This window comes from Parambassis ranga, unplaced genomic scaffold, assembly GCF_900634625.1.
Source record: "Parambassis ranga unplaced genomic scaffold, fParRan2.1 scaffold_22_arrow_ctg1, whole genome shotgun sequence".
Classification (NCBI taxonomy): Eukaryota; Metazoa; Chordata; class Actinopteri; family Ambassidae; genus Parambassis; species Parambassis ranga.
In genome coordinates this window covers 1,649,214-1,662,927 of record NW_021144778.1, presented here as the reverse complement: position 1 = coordinate 1,662,927, position 13,714 = coordinate 1,649,214, and the positions used below count along the sequence as shown (strand labels likewise).

General features: G+C 44.3%; 3 non-coding genes across 3 annotated transcripts; 2 read left to right on the top strand and 1 right to left on the bottom strand.

The window, feature by feature from the left end:
* The first annotated feature begins 6,137 nt into the window (after positions 1-6,137).
* On the top strand, positions 6,138-6,209 carry trnap-ugg (transfer RNA proline (anticodon UGG)). The gene has a single exon. It is a non-coding gene; the product is annotated as a tRNA-Pro (tRNA).
* A 5,323-nt stretch (positions 6,210-11,532) lies between these two features.
* Positions 11,533-11,624, top strand: trnar-ucu (transfer RNA arginine (anticodon UCU)). The gene is given in 2 exon segments: positions 11,533-11,569; positions 11,589-11,624. It is a non-coding gene; the product is annotated as a tRNA-Arg (tRNA).
* A 1,631-nt stretch (positions 11,625-13,255) lies between these two features.
* On the bottom strand, positions 13,256-13,327 carry trnaq-uug (transfer RNA glutamine (anticodon UUG)). The gene has a single exon. It is a non-coding gene; the product is annotated as a tRNA-Gln (tRNA).
* Positions 13,328-13,714: the final 387 nt, after the last annotated feature.

Below are 13,714 nucleotides of genomic sequence, written 5' to 3'. Positions count from 1 at the left end.
AAGGTTTTTAATCACTGGTCTCATCACCTTCTGTCCTCTGTGACCTGTTACTGGTCAGTGGAGGTTAAAGCTGCTCTGAGCTCTTACTGAACAGCACATCCTCTTGTTTTCAGCATGTTCAGTCTCCTCTGAATCCTCTTTGGACCAAACGTTTTACAGAAATCTATTGAAATGTCTTCATTGAAGCTTTAATGGACTCACACATAAGGACCATGAGTAACTGCAGCATTTCTGCATCATATGTCCACAGAGTTCCTTTGGAGTAAACTCAAAGGATCAAACCACGTGAATCTATAAAGACGGGCTCTCATAAGAACACCACCCCTCCCTGCTAGAAACCCTTTCATCAGGTGGAGCAGACAGGGATGCTGTGAGGTTGTAGGAGTCTGTTGTAGTTTTCCTCTCTGCACTGATGAATACAGTGTCCTTGTTGTGCTGTCAGTGCAGCCGTTCACTCACACATGTCTTAGACCTGATCAGTCCTCTGTGGGACAGTACCAGCCTGGGTTCACTCATATCTGAATGACAGTTCTCTGAGGCCTCAAAGGACCAGCAGTCAGAGTCCACCTGTGGAATTCCACCGGGCTCAGACAATCCCACAAAGACAGGAGGACAAACTGAGGAGCAAACACCAATAAACACAGCTCTCAGAACATGTGGATACCCAAACTGGACCCTGCTGAAAGAGGCCAACAGAAAGAAGAGCAGACAGCCCGATCAGAACAGCAGCAGTCACACAGAGGAACATTCATCCATATGTGTCAGGAGCTTCTGAGAAACTCTGAGGGACTTTCAACACACATCAGATCCCAGTACACTTTAAACCCAGCTCCACCCTGAGACAGAGACTGGTCCACCCCAAGGACCAAACCCAGAGAAAGACAATAAACCTGCTGCAAGTGATGCAGGATGCAGAGAGAGTCTACATGAGAGCTGCTCTAACAGCAGGCCCTCCTTCAGTCTGAGCTCCCTGGATGATGATGCTGCAGCATCACTGTCATCTCTACAGCTTCCATCAGCCTGAATGGAAACAGAGCACAGCAAGAGGCGGAGCTACACAGCTGAATATATAAGGCTGCATGTTGGAGTGAAGAGCTGCTGTGTTCTCTCTGTTGTTCATTCAGCACAGCTGGAAATAATGTTCCTGCTTTTCATCTGGATGATGATGGTCTCCTTTCAAACTGGTAAGTCATCCAAAGATGGATCCAGATGGAAAAGGAGCCGATAGACATGAAAACATTCTGATGTTGTTTGAACTGATGAACTCTGAAACTCCTGAACTAAGTTAAAGATCCAGAATCCAATCCAAATGTCATGCTGAATATATCTTTGTTGTTTTCAGGCTCCTCTGAGGATTTACTGACACCATTTAAAGATGAAGTGACAGCTTTGGAAGGAGACACTCTGACTCTGACCTACACTCTGAGCAGAGATGCAGGCACTGATTATTTCTACTGGTATCGACAATATGCAGGAAAACCTCCAGAGTTCCTGATCGTTCATTATGGAACAAAAGAAGAAAATAAGTCCAGATTCTCAGTTAAAGTGAGCAACAAACGCCAAATCCACCTGCAGATGTCCTCTGCTGCAGTGACAGACTCTGCTGTGTACTACTGTGCTGTGAGGCCCACAGTGACAGGAAACAGCTCAACTCTGTACAAAAACCTTTGGAGCAAAGACAACGCAATACTCCACAGCATCCACTAGAGGGACTCACACACTGTCACTCTGCTGTGCTGTGATAGGACACATACATGTGGCTGTTTTTATCAGAGCTCCAACCTAGTTTCAAACATTCAAGTGACTCTCAAAGAATAAAATTCAATCAACAGTTACTCTGTAAAAGTTACAACTGTCAGATGTATTTAGTTTTTACAGTGGTCACTCCACAACCTCCTTAAATCACACAGCCTCTATTTGGGCCCTATGATTTCCATGATCATGGAATCGCAGAATTAAATTATGCCTTGTAGAGTTTTATTGAAGAGATTTCTAGACGCCTTGCTTCAATCCTCTCTACCATTGATGACCTGGATGACTGAGAATCTTCATCAAGATCAATTAGTCCTTCCCCATCTCCTCCATATCATTTTCCAGCAACAACTCTACCCTCTGCCCCTCTCTTACTAACCTGGAGTTCACATTTGATCTCCAGCTCCCTTTTGAAAATCATATAATCTATATTTACAACAACTTCCTTCTTCCACCTTTGAATGGTAATCTGAGATCCTCAGAGCCCCATAGAGGAGGAGATCAGTCCCTGCCTTGTCTCACAGTCTGTCTGGACCTGGGAGTCTTGGCTCCCTCAGGTTGTTGTTTCTGTTCTCATCACAGACACACACTGTGATATCATGTCCTCAATAGGTGAAGGCATGCTTGTCTCTTTCTTCACATTTAGCAGTCCTCTATGGGACTCATGGATTGTGTGAAGCTGAAGACCTCTGCTAAACGTAGTGATTTAAGTAGGCTTCTTCTATTGTGTTGCCTCTATTGTCGGCAACAGAACAGACACCGCATTGTGTTCATTAGACGGAGACAGTGAATAAAAAGGCACTGCCGTGTTTTACTATATTTATATATAATAAAACATAAAATATCTAGGGCTCCATTGTTTACACCAGGGATCAGCTGATGAATCTCCAGCACAGCGGGATGTATGGCCAGCGACACGAAATCCCCAAAGAACTAAGAAGGAAACAACGCGGAAGCAGAGGGGGCAAAAGAAGACAGCTGAGGAAAAGAAGATACAAGCCGTATCTTCCTTCTATCGTCATGGGTAATGTTAGATCACTGGGTAATAAGATGGAAGAGTTAACATCTCTCACAAAGAGCGAGTGTGTGTTTCACGTTACGGTAAAGGAGCGTGTGTGCAGCCCGGACATTGAATTGCTAGCGGTAAGTCTACGTCCATATTATTTGCCCAGAGAGTTCTCTCACGCCATTGTACTCGTTGTTTACATCGCTCCCTTGGCTGAGGCGTCGCGGGCTACTGATGTCATCAGCTCTGTGACCGCGAGGCTTCAGACCCAGCACCCTAATGCCTTCATAGCGATTTCTGGCGATTTTAACCATGTTAATCTGAAATCAACTCTGCCCACTTTCAAGCAGTTTGTGGACTGTAAAACAAGAGAAAATAAAACTCTAGATTTACTGTATGCTAATGTTAAAGAGGCATACAGCTCCATAGCTCTCCCTCCCTTGGGCAGATCAGACCATAGCCTAGTCCACCTCAAACCCCAGTATATACCAGCAGTACAGCGGCAGCCGGTGACCACCAAAACTGTACGGAGGTGGACACCGGAAGCCCTGGAGACCCTGCAGGGATGTTTTGAGGTGACTGACTGGGATGTGTTCTGTGACACTCACGGTGAGGATGTAGACACACTCACAGACTGTATCACAGAATATGTTAATTTTTGTACAGATTCTCTAATCCCCACCAGGTCAATACGCTGCTTTCCAAACAATAAACCATGGGTGACAAAGGACATCAAGGCATCACTCAACAGAAAGAAGACAGCCTTCTTGAGTGGAGACAGAGAGGAGATGAGGAGGGCCCAGGCAGAGGTGAGGGAGAAGATTGGAGAGGGCAAGGAGAGCTACAGGAGGAAGCTGGAGAGCCAACTTGCCCGGAACAACTTGAGGGAGGTATGGAGTGGCATGCGAACCATCACCGGCCACAATAGGATCTCCGACCAGCTGATGGATGGAGATCTGCAGGAGGCCAACCAGCTGAACCTGTTTTTCAACAGGTTTGATAGTCCACTCCCTGACCACCCTCCCCCTCCCCCTCCCTGTGATGCACCATTAACACCTGTCTATAACAACAATGTACCTCCTCCTCCTCCCCCTCCCCCTAACCATACTAACCAGTTTCACCTCCCCATCAATAACATCACCCTGCCCCCTTACCCCACCTTCCATTAACAACCCCCCACCCTCCCCCATCAGATCTCTCTCTCTGCTCTTCTGTGTCCACAGTTACCATCACCACAGAAGATGTGAGGAGGGAGTTCAGTCGCCTATGACCGGGAAAAGCTGCAGGACCGGACGGACTCAGCCCCAGAGTACTCAGGGACTGTGCCACACAGCTGTGTGGGGTCTTCCAGCACATCTTCTCCCTGAGTCTGAGCCTGATGACTGTCCCTGCCCTGTGGAAGACAACATGCCTTGTTCCTGTGCCCAAGACCAAACATCCAAGCACACACAGCGACTACAGACCAGTTGCTCTGACTTCACATGTGATGAAGTCTCTGGAGAGGCTGGTCCTGAAACACCTGCGTGCTGTTGTGGAACCATCGCTGGACCCCCTGCAGTTTGCTTACCAGCCCCGTATTGGAGTGGAGGACGCCATCATCTACCTGCTGCACAGAGCACACACCTACTTGGAGGAGGCAGGTAACACTGTTAGAATCATGTTCTTTGATTTTTCCAGTGCGTTTAACACCGTGCAGCCTGCCCTTTTGAATAGGAAGCTCCTGGACATGCAGGTAGAGACCCCACTGGTCACCTGGATCACTAACTATCTTACAGGTCGACCACAATTTGTGAGGCTGAGGAACATCGTCTCGGACACGATAGTGAGCAGCACGGGGGCACCCCAGGGCACGGTACTGTCTCCATTCCTGTTCACACTCTATACATCGGACTTCAGACACTGCTCACAGTCCTGCCACCTGCAGAAGTTCTCGGATGACTCTGCCATTGTGGGCTGTACCAGCAGAGGTCGGGAGGCGGAGTATATGAGTGTGGTGGACAGCTTCGTGGAGTGGTGCAGACAGAACCACCTGCAACTGAATGTCACAAAGACAAGAGAGCTGGTGGTGGACTTCAGGAAGCACCAGACACTCCCAAACCCGGTCAGCATCAAGGGTACCAACGTGGACATTGTGGACAGCTACAAATACCTGGGTGTCCACATTGACCACAAACTGGACTGGTCCACAAACACAGAGGCAATATACAGGAAGGGACAGAGTCGCCTGTATCTACTGAGGAGACTCAGGTCCTTTAACGTCTGCCAGACCATGCTGCAGATGTTTTACCACTCGGTGGTCTCCAGCGTCATCTTCTACGCTGTAGTGTGCTGGGGCAGCAGGATGAAGACGGCCGACACCAACAGACTCAACAAGCTCATTAGGAAGGCTGGCTCGGTGCTGGGAGTGGAGCTGGAGTCTGTGGTGGAGGTGACGGAGAGGAGGATACTGAGGAAACTCCTCAATATTCGTAACAACACGTCTCACCCCCTGCACGACACACTGCTGTCCTACAGGAGCACATTCAGCGGTAGACTGAGACTACCGAGGAGCAGCACAGAACGCCACAGGAGGTCCTTCCTGCCAGTGGCCATCAGACTGTATAACTCCTCCCCTTTCTGTAGGGAGAAGCGCTAGATAATCATGTCAGGCATCACTGTCATTCCCTCCACTGGTCTATATTTATGTTTACTTAGCACCTTACATCTCCATATTTGTATCCATGTATCATATATTGTGCTCATACTGCGTACTGTACTCTTATTTTGGATTATAGTGACACTTATACTCTGTACTTAACTGCATTTAATGTAACTTGATACCTCTGGCACAAGAATTTCCTTCGGGATTAATAAAGTTTTATCTTATCTTATCTCTTATCTTATCTTAGGTCATAGCAGCAGTCACCTGATGAGGTCATGTATCAGCTGAACTCAATTAAATTGAATTTTCCATCCAATAAATGCAGCAGAAATAGAAACAGTAAGGTGCATAACATTCCTCCAGGACATAAACCTTTGCATTTCAATATACCAAATTAAGTTGGATGAAACCCCCACATCGCTGGGCTCCTGTCTTCACAACGTGTAAGCTGCCCTCCTATAGGGTTAAAAAACACAAACACACAACACTCATGTTGATCCTGAGCATCACATAAACATGTGAATCTTTCATTAATATTGAAGTTCCTCCTTTGTTCTGGGAAACTTACAGAAGCTTCTTTGAGAAGTGGTTCAGCTGGGCCATGAACTTCAATGCAGCGGCTTTATATTCCTAACCAGAAATCTTTGTTCATAACTTTACCAATGTCAAACTAAGAAGAACATGTGCTTTGTGTTGTTCTTCCACTGACTGAAACATGAAAAAAAAGCTGTCACACATGGCTCGTTGGTCTAGGGGTATGATTCTCGCTTTGGGTGCGAGAGGTCCCGGGTTCAAATCCCGGACGAGCCCTCATCTTTGAACTTCAGTAGATAGGATGGCTGCTTCATGTTTACATTTACAGCACATAAGTTCATATTCCAACTTAGTCCCTGTAAACAGCTGTCTGCTCAAACTCTTAGAAGCAATCATTCTAGAACTGCACTGCACTGAGGACCAATGTCCAGGGAGAGCTGAGGAAGAAGTACAGGGGCTGTAAGGCAGGAGTGAAAGTAGAGGCTGCACGTAGACATTTTAAGCCAGTGATCCCCTCGGCAATAATAAGGAATGTCAACTCAGCTGGGCCATGAACTTCAATGCAGCGGCTTTGTGGTGATCTGCAAGAAGTCATCATTCACCTTGAAAACAGTAGTAGCACAAAACAGTATTGTTAGTTGTAGTTACTCTCACACAGAATTGAATGGCTATAAAGAAATGTGAGTTTTCATTTTACATTAATTAATTAATTACCAATTAATTAATAATTAATTGAATTTTTGCTCGTATCAAATGAATAAACTCCGATCTTTATTTACGGACTCCACAGCAAGATAGGAAACATTACAACAGCGAAGTCTCCTCCAGCAGATATTGGAAAGAATTCCACTCAGCCGAGAATCCGCGGTACGTTTAGTCATTGTGCTGCTTACGACCAAACGAAGCGCTGGAAGAACGTAACGTAGGTTGATTTGCACAGACACACATTTAAATGTGAAATTGTCCGGTTTGTTTATTTGTTTGTTTTTTCTGCTGCTGTTCTACAGTCTGAGTGAAAACATGCACTAGTGTGGGACATATTCCAGTCACAGGTTCATTTGCGCAGACACATGTTTTAACTTTAATAATCACTGATGTGACTTTTCTGAACTTTGTTTGTCTATTTGTCTGTTTAATTTTAATGTTGACATGCTTTGTGACCTTAAGATAAAAACATTTGAAGGACAAAGTTACTTTAAATGTTTGCTTCATTATTATTTTGAAGCAGTTTGTGCCTCAATATTATCAATACATATTTCCATGGCTGGTTGGTGCCTAATCACCAGCTTAGCCTGTTAGAATGAAGTAGTTAACTTGACTGATGATTTGTCGGTATCATGCTAGAACACTGTGCCAATTTAGAGTCAAAAACATGTAAGTGCAACTGTCATCAATTAATCGTCAAATTAATTGTTATCGGCTAAATGCCACAATTAATCGTGATTAATTTTTTTGCCAATATCGCCCAACCCTAATCAGTATATATAGTAATAATATGAAGTAGTTGAGATTTCCTGTGGATTTTAACAGGTTGTTAAACTATTTTACCTACAGAAGTAAACACTTAATGACTATTTCAGAGACAGATTCAACAAAAACTCGGTGACAAACTAATTACAAGTGAAACAACAGTTTTGTCAAACATACTGGTGCTGCTACACTAACAGCCTCCATATCTGAGGCCTTCTCTCATTTACAGAGACAAAAAACTGGCAAATCCCATAGAAAAATGAACCAAACTGCTTAATGCAGATAATACTGAAACACTAAAAATACTAACTTACAAAAAGATGCATGTCTTTATCTTTATTTACTTATAAAACTGCTGAATTCACAACAAACCTTGTGGATGTGTTTATAATGATGCCCTGCCTCATCTGCTGCATCAGTGTTTCCCTGTTCATATAATGCTCCACTGTGTCCTGACGTCCATCACATGTGTTTTATTCTTGCTGATAAGAATATGAGCAGGTGGCTGTGCACTGGCTCGGCGAGGCTGAAGCTAGCAGGCTAACAGGAGCTAACATGGCCTCATTACAACATGGGTTAATGCTGAAAACAACTCTAACTCTCCGTGTCTTTGTTAGAATCTCCTCATGTCCATTGTGTGTGGGGAGGCAGCAGAAAAGGCAACAACATGTCATCAGACAAATAATACCATCTACTGTAACTGGAAGTAAACAGCAGCTTCCTCCCAACTTTTCTAAGTTTCTTTAACATCAACCTAATGTCACCTGGGGCCATGTGACAAACAGTCAGGCTTCAGCATGAGCTGGACTTTGTGGGATGACACTGACGTTACCTCCTCCAGCGTCGACCAGCACTGACGGTTCTCTTTACGGTGTTTTACGCTCGCTCGAAGAAAGCCACTGGCTTTGTTAGGTCCGTTACTATAGTAACGGTATTGCAGCGCTGTGGTAACCAGGAAAACATGGAGTGGATTTCAGTGGTGAGGTTATTCTCTTACGAACTTAGTGGAACAGAGTTTTTCACGAGCAATCGAGACAGCATTAGGTGGAGTTTCCTACTCACTAAATGTGGGGGGGTCCAAACGGGCCGTTTTAAAATGTGGGGGGGACACGTCCCCCTCTGATATAATGGTAGCGACGCCTATGGATTTAGTAGTAGCCTAATCCACGTATTAAAGTACATCTGCATGCAGGTGGTCCCCTTACAATAGAACACGTTTATACCTTTTCCTTTTACTAAACAAAGTCATTTCAGCACGTTTACAGGTCTCCCCTGCTGTCTGTCACGTACGGCACAGTTCCAGCCCGATGCACACCCAGCAGCACAGACACACACGCAGGGGAGCAGGCACCCACCAGCAGACAAAAACGATATAAAAAATAAAATATATCGTGAAAATATGCCGACTGCTTCACTTCAATAAATCGCGACTGTATTGTTTCACATTAACTACACTTAAGCACTGGCTGTACCCCTGCATACAAGTGCTGCTTAGGCTAACACAGAGCCTTTACTTCCGACGTTAGTCCTCAGTGCAAAGACTTCTTCTCTTGAAGAAACAATATCAGTTCTAGAATGATTGCTTCTAGGAGTTTGAGCAGACTGCTGTTTACAGGGTCTAAATTGGAATATGAACCTATTTGGGTTGAAGATTATTCCTGTAAATGTAAACATGAGACAGACATCCAATCTACTGAATTTCAAAGATAAGGGCTCGTCCGGGATTTGAACCCGGGATCATACCCCTAGACCAACGAGCCACATGTGACTTCTTGCTTTTCATGTTTCAGTTGGTGGAAGAACAACACAAAGCACATGTTTTTCTTAGTTTGACATTGGTAAAGATATGTACAAAGATTTCTGGTTAGGAATATATAGTGTTGCTCCTGAAGAGGGACTTGAACCCTGGGCCCTCAGATTAAAAGTCTGATTTCCTGCAAGATCCACCCACAGAGATCCTGAACACATAAAACTCAGATTCCCAACCAGAATAGTAGCAGAACTGAAGACACCACTTGGAGGAGTGTCTTCAAAAACCAATCCTTGAGTCCAATGTACCAACCAGCACACAGTAAGTGAAACAGGCATGTCCACGCTTCAACAATGAAAACACAGATTGGCCATATGGGGATCGAGCTAATCGGTCGAGCCCTATTGATTAAATGATGTTATGATGTTATTCGGGAATTCTGCCTATCATTCCGGAATACTGATGTCTATACTGGAATGCTACTGTTTATTCTGGATTTCTGCATTTCATTCCAAAATTTTGTCTTTCATTATGGACTGCTTTTCATTCTGGAATGGTGTCTTTCATTCCGCAAATCTGCTTTTCATTCTGTTAGCTGACTTTTGTCCTGGAATGTTGCCTTCCATTTTGGAACGCACGCTTCCATGACATCACAGGCTGCTGTTGGGTTAGGGGTTTAATCCCAGAATTTTGTCTACCATTCCGGAATCCTGCCTATCATTCTGGAGTGGGTGGATGGATGTCTATTCCAGGATGCTCTCATTCTAGATTTCTGCCTTTCATTTGGGAATGCTTTCTTCCATTCTGGGATGCTTTTCATTCCAGAATGATGTCTTGCTGACTTCTGTTCCACTATACAGTGTTATTCGGGAATTCTGCCTATCATTCCAGAATACTGATGTCTATTCTGGAATGCTGCCACTTATTCTGGATTACTGCCTTTCATTCCGGAAATTTGAATTTCATTCTGGAATGCTTTTCATTCCGAAATGCTGCCTTTCATTCTGCAAGTCTGCTTTTCTTCCAAGGCGCTGTGTTAAGGTTGCAGTCTCCACTGGAGGACAATCCTGAGACAGAAACTGGTACACCCAAAGGATAAAACTCCCAGGGAGAAACACAGCAATATCATATATGCAGTCCAGTGCAGTGAGGAATGCTCTGATCTGTACATTGGAGAAACTAAACAACCACTCCACAGAAGAATGGCTCAGCACAGGAGAGCCACCTCCTCAGGACAAGACTCAGCTGTTCACCTCCACCTCAAAGACAAAGGACACTCCTTTGAGGACAACAATGTTCACATTTTAGACAGAGAGGAAGTCAAGGAAGCCATCTATGTTAAGCTGGTAAAACCTTCTCGAGGTGGTGGCCTCATCTTTCTACCACATACAAAGCAGTTATTTCATCCATTCCCAGGAAGTTTCACTCCAAGTCACATGCTAACAGCAAGAACAATGGGCTGTCTACCAGCAGTCTCATAGTCGTTAGCCAGTCATTAGACACACCTGGCACAGGCAGCCAGATCATCACAGGTAATTATGGAAACATTTAGTGCTATTGTTTGTGAGTTTTATCCAGACCACCCACTGAGGTCTGCAACCACATATAAACCATGTTTCCCCACCAACAGATCAACAACTGATGAAGCTGCTTGGATGAGCAGCGAAACCTCTTCAGGAAAACTCTACAAGTCCAGACGCCTTGCTTCAATCTTCTCTACAAACATGCCAAAGCAAACAGTTTTTACCAACAATGTTACACACTGAGTTTTGAAGGTCTTAACCACTAGTCTGGAATGTTTACGACATGTGTGAAAAATTGTAATTCACGTGTGTTATTACCCATAGACTCCCATGTTAAAATGTCCAACTTCACAGCAGAAATGAACATGTTTACAGCCTGGTACAAAAAAACATTCTGGTCTCAAATGATAGGTTCTCTTCTAGTGTCAATTGTATGGGGGGTGAATTTTTTTTTACAACTCACTTGTTTTAATTCAAAGTCAGCTTTATTGTCAAATCTGCTATATGTGCTGGACATACAGAGAATTGAAATTGCGTTACTCTTCACTCCATATATAACATGTAACTAAAAACTTGTGTAAGTGTAAAAAAAGGGAAATTGCTTAAGGCTGCTGCCACGCAGTGTCATACAATGACCAGCACTGGAGGCAATGTGGGTCAAGGACACACAACCCTGCTCTACCACTGAGCCACTGCTGATGTTGCCTTCCCTTCTGGATTGCTGACTTGCCAGAATACTGACTGTTACTCCTGAATTCTACGTATAATTCTGGAATTCTGTTGACTATTCTGGAATGCTGCTGCTTATTCCGGATTTCTGCCTTTCATTCTAGGACAAACAAATGAACTGCTTTGTGGCTCTGTGGCACAATGGATAGTGCATTGGACTTCTAGATAAACACAGGAGAAGTGATTCAAAGGTTGTGGGTTCGAGTCCCACCAGAGTCAAAGTGCCTTTTAACTTCCTGTGGCGCCGTCCTTCAGGGTGGATACAGCTCCTGTCCAGAGCTAGAAAAAAAGGACTGCACCCAGACATCCCGGAAAACAGCGTCTCTGCCCCCGGATTTGTGACCGTACAGGTGGACAGAGATCTGACTGGTGTGAGCTTTTGCTTGGCACAGAGGCAGCTAATAAACTGAAAGTTGTACCTTTTTCAAATGACATGGTGAGGAGGAGAACAGAAGATCTCTCAGCTGACATTCAGGCACAGCTGCTGGATAGACTGCGATCATGTAAGAAATGTTCCTTTCAGTTGGATGAATCAACAGAGCAGAGCATCTCCAGTGCTGCTCAGTTGATAGTTTTGGTGTGCTATCCCTGGAAAGGAGATATTTTGGAAGACTTTCTGTTCTGCAAGTTACTGCGCAGATAAAGTCTGTCAATCCAGAGATTAAAGCTGCTCACTGTATGCTGCTGAACATGAGGCACTGCTGGATCACTCTGAGGTGCGATGGCTGTCGCAATGGCTGCAGCACAGAGCTCAAACTGTACCGACCAGCTCAGAGGGGAAGAAGAAGGAGCAACATCACATCAGGAAGGAAGGAATTGTCACTGCAGAACTGAAGAAGCTACTCGGGGGAGTGTTGGTCCCACTTAAGATTAAAATTTAGGGTGTTTTCACACTTGCTCCCTTTCGGCCCTCTAAACGAATGCAGATCGATGACTCAGGATTTTTTGCTCTATTTAACCCTAACTCTATTTTCCCTGAATGTCCAGTAATTTAACCAGAAAACACAGGAGAAAGCCGACATTCTGCTTCAAGTGAAAACTACCCAGACTTCAGTGCAGTGGAGGAGTCTGAGAGCTCTAGTGGACCTGGTGTGAACAGAAAGAGGACTAAATTACATAAAACCAGTGACCCTGACATGATTTGAACATGCAACCTTCTGATCTGGACTCAGACGTGCTACCATTGCTCCATGAGGTCTGTTCACAGCTTCTGCTCTTCCAAGGACTCGGTTTAGCATGACATGATTAGCTTGATGTTCATATATGTGTTACACATTATTACTAGATGAGCTGCAGTGAAACATCCAAGCCACCACGTCCCAGCACATATCAGAGATGCAGAACAGATGGAACAGTCTTATGGAGTGATGGAGGCCATGAAGCCTCCTAAAGCTTTGAATGGAGCTAAAGTCATGATGCACTGACCTTTCTTTTTATATAATGTCTCATAAGTATTTGTTATAATATTGCCCCAAAAAGTCAGTCACACTTGTGTGAAACCAGCCTGTCCAGTTAGGATCAACACTGATTGTGGATCAGTTTCAGCTGCTGTTGTGCAAATGGAACAGACAACAGGTGGAAATGAGAGGCAGTTATCAAGACAGCCCTATAAAGGAGGTATGTGTTATAATACTAAATTATGTCTTCAGCTACTTTTATACTCATTATTAATCCCAGATTAAGGTGTCATTTAGGAGAGAGATTTAAATTCTATCTTTATGTAACTTCTCCTTCTGATACACTCTGATAGTTATTCAGTTACAACATGCTGACTGGAAATCTGCAAAATGAGCCCTGAATTTTTAGAGAAAGCAGAAAGGACACCAGTATTACTGTCCAAACTAAACTAAAGGTTCCACTGAGATTTGAACTCAGATCACTGGAGTCAAAGTCCAGAGTGCTAACCATTACACCATGGAACCTGCTTCTCATGGGTCTTCTTCTCCTCCTCTACCCGGCCGACTGTCAGCAGTTTGACAAAGACTGAACACTTTGCATATCACTGTCCTCCATGAGGAGGCTGTCCTCCATGTCTAGATAAGGCTTGCTGTCTAGCAGCTGGGAGAAATGTCTTTTTGTGGCTGTGGCATTAGCCCAACATTGAATCATAAAGTTTATTTGTTGCATAACAGGAAGTGGTCTTGTATTAGGGTGTGACCCTCCTGAGAAGCAGAACCTCTCCTCTGATAATTGTCTCTCATTGGACAGATATGAAAATTAGCCTGAGCTATCCGGGCTCTACATGTTGTTACAGAGAATAATTCTGTGCAGACAGGTTAACTGAAACAGAGAGCATTGATTCAGGGTGA